Below are 6,976 nucleotides of genomic sequence, written 5' to 3' on the forward strand. Positions count from 1 at the left end.
AATGTTTACCATAGTTTGATGAGTTTGGCTACTCAGTAAGTGATCATCATAATCCTAAAAATAATCATGATTGAAAGATATCAATATTTTCCAAAATGAGATCTATTAACAGAAATGCATCAACAGTTTCACTTTCAATAAATGCATAATTAAGTATAATCCGAGTAATTGAAATGCTTATAACACTTTTAACGGCAGTGCATAATTCAAAGGATTTCACAAAATACCCTACTGGCGTCCCAAGTAGGTCACTTATATACCCCATCAGCGTCCTGATGGGTCCACTTAATCCCTATCGGCGTCCCAGATAGGTCCACTTAATCCCTGCAGGTCCACTTATACCTCATCGGCGTACCGGATGAGTCCACTTAATCCCTAACGGCGTCCCAGATAAGTCCACTTATACCTCACAGGCGAACCGGATGAGTCCACTTGCATACTTAAATTATTTCTAAATCTCTTTAACATTGGAAAGCAGCAATATCATGTACTCAACATATCACTGAAATCATTAATATGAATTTCACTTGAACCATTAATAACAGTCACTCTCTATAACATTTCAAAAATAACCAATCAAATATTTTGGGCTCAAATTTAGAAAGGTAGCAGTTTGTAAAGGCATTCTAGCATAATTGCCAATTTAATATGTATGGAAAACCTCTTATAGAAATTCAAGAATACGGAATTATCACAATTTATGGGATATCAATTCATAAATAAACATTTCACAACAATACTATAATCAATTGCAAAAATGTCAATTTTTAAATAATAAGGCAGTCATTTGTACATGAATTTTACAATGTCTAAATATTCAAAACAGTAGAAAGAAATATCACAATTTTACTAAAAGCAGAAATATCACATTTATTTCTAACAATAGACAAGAAAAATAAATAAATTTATTTTTCTAATTTACAGCATTCAAAATTTCTAACATAGATAAAATATCACAATTTTTATTAAAAAGATTATTTTTCAAGATAATGAGGTCACGTGCGCATAAAATTTATCGCGCCTAAAATTCATGATAATAAGCAGAAATAATTATTTCATTTTATTTTTAAAAAGAATGGATTATTTTTCGAGACAATGAGGTCACTTACACACAAAACTTATAAAATAAAGATCCTAGACGGAAATATCACTATTTATTAAAAAACTGACTATTTTTCAAGAAGACGATGTCACTTACCCACAAATATTTGAGAGGGAGCTTCCGATAAAAAATTCGGTTCGAGAGAGGAGTTCACTGTGTTTCGACCAGAGAGAGAAAGATCTAAAAATTTTCTAAGGTGGGAGTGCTCACCTCCCCTATTTAAATTCTTATAACGTATTATTATATTATTTTATTAGGCTCTACCTCATACTTGAGGTATCGCGTTAAGAGTCTGTTTTTAACATATGAAAACCACGTCCACTAAAGGACGTGGCAAGCAGTAAGCAAAAGTTTAAACCAAGTAAAAACTTTTGAAAATAGTGATGGTCCCCAAGGACCATCATACCCAAACAGACCATCACCTATTTAAAAGTATCTTTTCTCTTCTTTTTTTTTTTTTTTTTAATTTTAGGATTGTTACACTAGTGCACCAAAGTGTAGTTGTCTAAAGAAAAAGTTCGAATTTAGGAAGAGTGTGTGTGAGAAAAATGAGTAGTGAGAGAGATGGATGGGTGTCAAAGCTATGCAAAATTGTGTTTAGAGGAATGGGAAAAACAGCCCATTACTACGAATTAACTCTGCAAGTGAAAGTTTCGTACCATTGCACTACACAATGTGACTATTGGATTTCAAATAGCATATGTGCCTCAAGTCTTGAACAGCTAGTGTCTATTGAAATTCTTGTGTACCACGTAAAATTAAATTGAGCCTTGAGCCCGACCTTCTTAAGTGCTCGGGCGAGGGGAGCTTCATGTGCCGATGCCACACAAAAATAAATCAAGCCTGATTTGTATATGTGCTCAGATGAGGGGTGCCTCATGCACTGATGCGAAATGCAAAGTGCAATATTAAGCGCCCTCACATGCGCACACACATCCGCGTTGCGGAAGCACCCACCATCTTACTTTTGTTCTAAAAACATAATGTATTTTGTTTAAACTACTCAATCCCCAACTCTCTTCTTAAGCTACTCAATCCCCAACTAAAAACTCACTCATTTCTTTCTGAACATATGTAAAACTTAGGAAACCCACACAATACATAATGTTATTTTGAAATACTCTAACAGCGAGACCGCCTGTTAATCGGCTTTGAGGATATCGACTTCCAGAAATTTGGTGTATCTAAGATCTTTAAAAATTAAAATTATGGTTTTTTTCCATATTTGTTTCAATTTTTAAAATTACAATTAAGTAATCTACATCATCGAAATCTCTATCTCTCACACTGTGCGCATATGGGTGTCTATGGTTTTTGTGAGTGTCGCGGGCGCACAACATAGGCGAAGATGCAAAAAGATTTAGGGCACGTTTGCTTGCTATGAAACCAAGTTCTATGAAATTAATTTCCTAGAAAATATGCATCATCTTATGTTTAGTTCGTAAATAAAACTATTTCCAGGAAATTGGGTAAAAAAATCAGAAATCGATTAAACCAGAGCTCCCACCGCATCCCTCTCTCTCTCTCTCTCTATATCATTGTGCCCAAATCTTTCTCAAAAGCCCCAATCTCCCTGTCCCATAGCACTAAAATCTCCCAAATCTGTTTGAACAGAGACCTTGGTTCCAAGTCCCTCAAAGAAACATTCAATCAATCCAAACCCTCAAGCATCAGGTACGTTTTTTTAGTGATTTTGCCGAGATTTTATAGTTATTTTTCCTGTAATTGTTCTGTTATTTGCAGCTAGTGTTTGATTAGTGAGCAGTGAAACCATCTATATAGTTTTTTGTGGTTCACAGTGATTTAAATAGAAGTATAGTGATTTGCAGTTATTTAATTTGATTAAATAACTTTTTTGCAGAGCTTTTAGTGATTTATAGTAATATGTAGTTTTATACAAAGTAAATATCTCATTAAAAAAAAAGAAATAGCGATTAAATATCATTTTTTTAGTGATTTATAGTAATTAAATAGCACCTCTCTATCTCTGTCTTGTTGGTTCATTTTGATTTTGAAGCCTAGTGACTTTGTAAATGCAAATCATTGACTTCTTTTTTTTCTTTATTGAACTTTGTTTCAGCTATTTGGTAATCTTGATTTGAGCTAGAGATATAAATTGGGTTCTCTGTTTTCCATTGTTTTTCATTTCAATTGACTTTAATTTGCTTGAAATCAAGCACCCCTCAATTAGATTAGTGTGATTGTTGTTTATATTTCTTTGATAAGATTTTCTTACTGCGATATCTACTACATGAATCAATAGTACAATATTTATGTAGTTCCAATTTGTAGAGGAAAAGAATAATTTGTTTATGGTCCTCTCACATCTTTACTTCAGCCTCAAATTATACGAGCTGGGTGAATATATGAGGTATTCCAAAGTACTCATTGGTCATCTGATTTTAGATGGCATGGAAACTAATTGGTCACCTTCTCTGGCTTGACAACTTCATTTAAGCTCATAAATGGTGATCATGGTGTTCTATATTGTGTATTTTGGGGGCTAGGAACTCTCTCTCCCTAGAATGAGTGAGATTGGTTGGAGCATTGGTTGAATGGGAGTAGGATGACTATTGAAACCCAACACTTTTAGGGTTCAATGTGTTTGAATTATTTTTTCTATAGAATATGTGAGGGGGCTGGGAACTCTCTCTCCCTAGAATGGGTGAGATTATTTGGAGAAATGGTTGAATGTGGATTGGTTGGAGAAATGGTAAATGTAGAGTGGTATGACTATTGAAACCCAACACTGAGACTGATAACCTAACCTCCATATTTTTATATTTATTATTGTTGCACAAGTCAAAGAGAGATTTCAGATCCCTCTGCATTATCTTAGGTATGTTGAATTTTTGTTCCATTTTTGAAGAAATTTGTTCAAGAAAACTTTTTGCCTTGTTCTGTTTTATTGCTGTTGTTAATGTTTTGATTGATCTTGAGAATTAGGTTTGCATCATAATGACTTTTTAGTGTGGGATTTATGCTCGTTTCTCTCTTTCCATGTCTCAGATGATGATTCCCTGTTCTTGAACCAAAAAAAAAGGGTCCATTTTGCTGGAAATAAAATTAGAAATTTATCATATTGGACGAAAGAAGCTTCTAAGGTAGACAGTGAATTATTTTGTTTCTCCCCAAAAGAGGGGTTATGGGTATTTATCATAAAATTGAAAAATGGGTGCATGGGTATTTTTGCAGTGATGTGATGGTGGTTGTTAAGTACGGTTGTTGCGTATTGCTGTATATCAAAGTGTTGTGCTCCTATGGGGCACCTCTGATCATGATCTTGCAGGCATCATGATCTTGCTCAAGCAATCTTGTGATGATTGATCTGTGCCGGAGTGGAAATAGATGAATTTTTAAGGCCAATAGGTGATCCAATGAAAATGAAATTGGAGAAAATCAAGGAACATCTTCCTACTGTCACAGACCAAGCTGACCTAGTAGAGGAAAAGGTTAATTTTGATGGTAGTCCTTTGGGGAACCAAGACTGTAGGTACAGATGATGCATAGGCTCCTCAAGTGTATGAACTATGAAGTCATCTCCCTGGAGTAGGCACGATAGTCTTATAATAAAAAGCAGGTGGATGAGCACACTGGATTTTGAGCCTACACGATTGATAAAGCCCATATACATCAGGCATAAAGACGAGGAATTTCCTAGCTCTTCCATGTCAATAAGTTTTTTTTTTTAAATTAATGAAGTCAATGAATTAGTGTTCTGTTTTGATTCACATATCAAAGAAGGAAAATGAGCCTGTCATTGCCTGCCATAAGCATGTTATCTTCATATATTAAACAGTTATATATTACCTTGGAGAAACTCATCCGATATGTACAGAAATTTGCAAACTGATCTGTCATTAACTGAATGAGGTTTAGCTTGTGTATATTCAATGAGTGAAATTTGTGCAAGAATTCGTTGGACTTTGGGAAGGTGTGCTCATTTAAGTTGTATATCCATTCTATCTATGTCTGATCAATACAAACTTCACTTGCAGTGCCTGTACTTGTGCTCCTCTAATCATTTTGTGTTGGCTTTGTTTTCTTTACTACATTTTTTATGCAAATAAGCATTAGTGTGTGTGTTTGTGCATGCTCATGCACATAATAAATTGTTTTATCTTGGGCTTTTATTCATTCTGTCGCACTTATGATCAATGCTATGTGTTTGGTCCATCCTAGCTGGAAGTTGTGTTTGTTTGTATTTCATTTCAAGTATTTGTCCTGCATATCGAACAGACTCACTTTGGCCATAGCTTGAACCCCTTGATTTATGCTATAGCTTGAACCTCGTGTTTATTTGCACACTCAATGGTAACTAATCATTTTCAATAGATATAGTGTTTTCCTCGCTCAATCCTTTGTCTGCAATTCTTTGCATGGGTGAGTGGTGAGGACTGGTGATAGATATATTTGACCTAGTGGATGCTGGGTGTTCTGGTTATGCTCCTATAAGACTCATTTCTTGAGAACACCCATGGCCGGAAAAAAATAGTTGGGAGCACAGTTGGTGCTTTTGTTTCAACAATCCACTTGAGAGCCATCTAGGAAGAAGATAGTAACTCACAGTCCCCAAGGCAATGCACATTTGTGCGACGAGGTAACTCAACCATGAGCGAAACCAGATTTCCTTGTCACTTGATATGCATAGGCAGTTTAGGACAGGTTGATCCTTGTCACTTCATGGCTTTGAGAGACAGAGAGGTTCAGTTATATATGGGATTCCTGATGGGGCTTTGACTGTTGTACCTATGAAATTCCTTGGATATCTGATAGTGGGTTTCTCATTCTCGATGTGCTGATCAGATATGTAAAGCGATTCGTATTCAATTTGCAATTGGCAACACTTCCTAAAACTTTACTCATGAATTTGTGTTACAACAACATTTGCAGGGGGTGCAATTTGCCAGCAAAATTGAATGAATATTTCTCACATTTGTTTTGGTTGGAGTGGCTCTAGCCTTGGTTGTTGCGTTTGCTTATGGTCTCAAGACAAAAGGAGAGGAACAAGCTTATGAGTCTTCTAATGGTCAGCCCTAAGCTCTTTATGCCTAACTCATGGTTTGCTTTAGATTTTTGATAGTCAAGGCCAAAGTCTGAACATCTAATGAAAAATAATGGAAAGTAGATGGTTGTATAATGCATTGGATGGTGTCAATGAGATATCTTATTTCTGATACACTGACTTTCCTTGTAAATATAGTGGGTGTAACTATGAAGTTCTATGTGTGCAGGGTGTTTATCATGGAGAACTCTGAGCAGGGTATCCATGAGGATTTACAAAACAAGGCCAAGTTGAGGAAGAGGGTGGGGGTCGATAAGAATGACTCTTCAATGAAGGACTTGGTGATGTTCCACTTTGAGACTATATTGCTCACATTAGGTTTCAGCTTGGACGACCCCAACACTTTTGCAGGGAGAAGTCATATGATGCTTAAGTTGGGTCTGAGCATCAATGAAGACAAGGCTGCTAATTGGGCACATGAGAGACCCCTCTCTCTCTCTCTCTCTCTCTACTCGAAAACTTTTTGTTGTTTTGGAGATGGATGATAGAAAGTATTGAGTTGTTAATATCGTTGGGTTTTATAGATAATGATGTTTTTGAAGTTCATGAATGAAATAAAATGAATATGAATTTCATTCTTTGGACGTATACATGTTAATCTATTTAGCTTTTTAAATCTATTTGAATGTCAATCTTTAAAAAATATGTTCTTTACTCCAAGGTGGAAGAATGGTTATTTCTCTACTCCAGGGTGAATGAACCATACAATTTCACCATCAATGGGTTCTCTTATACTTTTATGATGCAAATTTTTTTAACATTGTGGTAAAATCTAATGGACTTTTGCGCTACGGCCGGTGGATATAAAG

At 35.5% G+C, this 6,976-nt stretch overlaps 1 long non-coding RNA gene across 1 annotated transcript; it reads left to right on the forward strand.

Annotated features, from left to right (window-relative positions):
• Window positions 1-1,984: 1,984 nt before the first annotated feature.
• On the forward strand, window positions 1,985-6,745 carry LOC105420977 (uncharacterized). The gene is made up of 3 exons (XR_966812.3): window positions 1,985-2,776; window positions 5,996-6,131; window positions 6,337-6,745. It is a non-coding gene; the product is annotated as an uncharacterized LOC105420977 (long non-coding RNA).
• The last annotated feature ends 231 nt before the right edge of the window (window positions 6,746-6,976 follow it).

Source organism: Amborella trichopoda, chromosome 13, assembly GCF_054954075.1.
Source record: "Amborella trichopoda isolate Santa Cruz 75 chromosome 13, AtrichopodaSantaCruz75HAP2 v2.0, whole genome shotgun sequence".
In the NCBI taxonomy this organism is placed as follows: domain Eukaryota; kingdom Viridiplantae; phylum Streptophyta; class Magnoliopsida; order Amborellales; family Amborellaceae; genus Amborella; species Amborella trichopoda.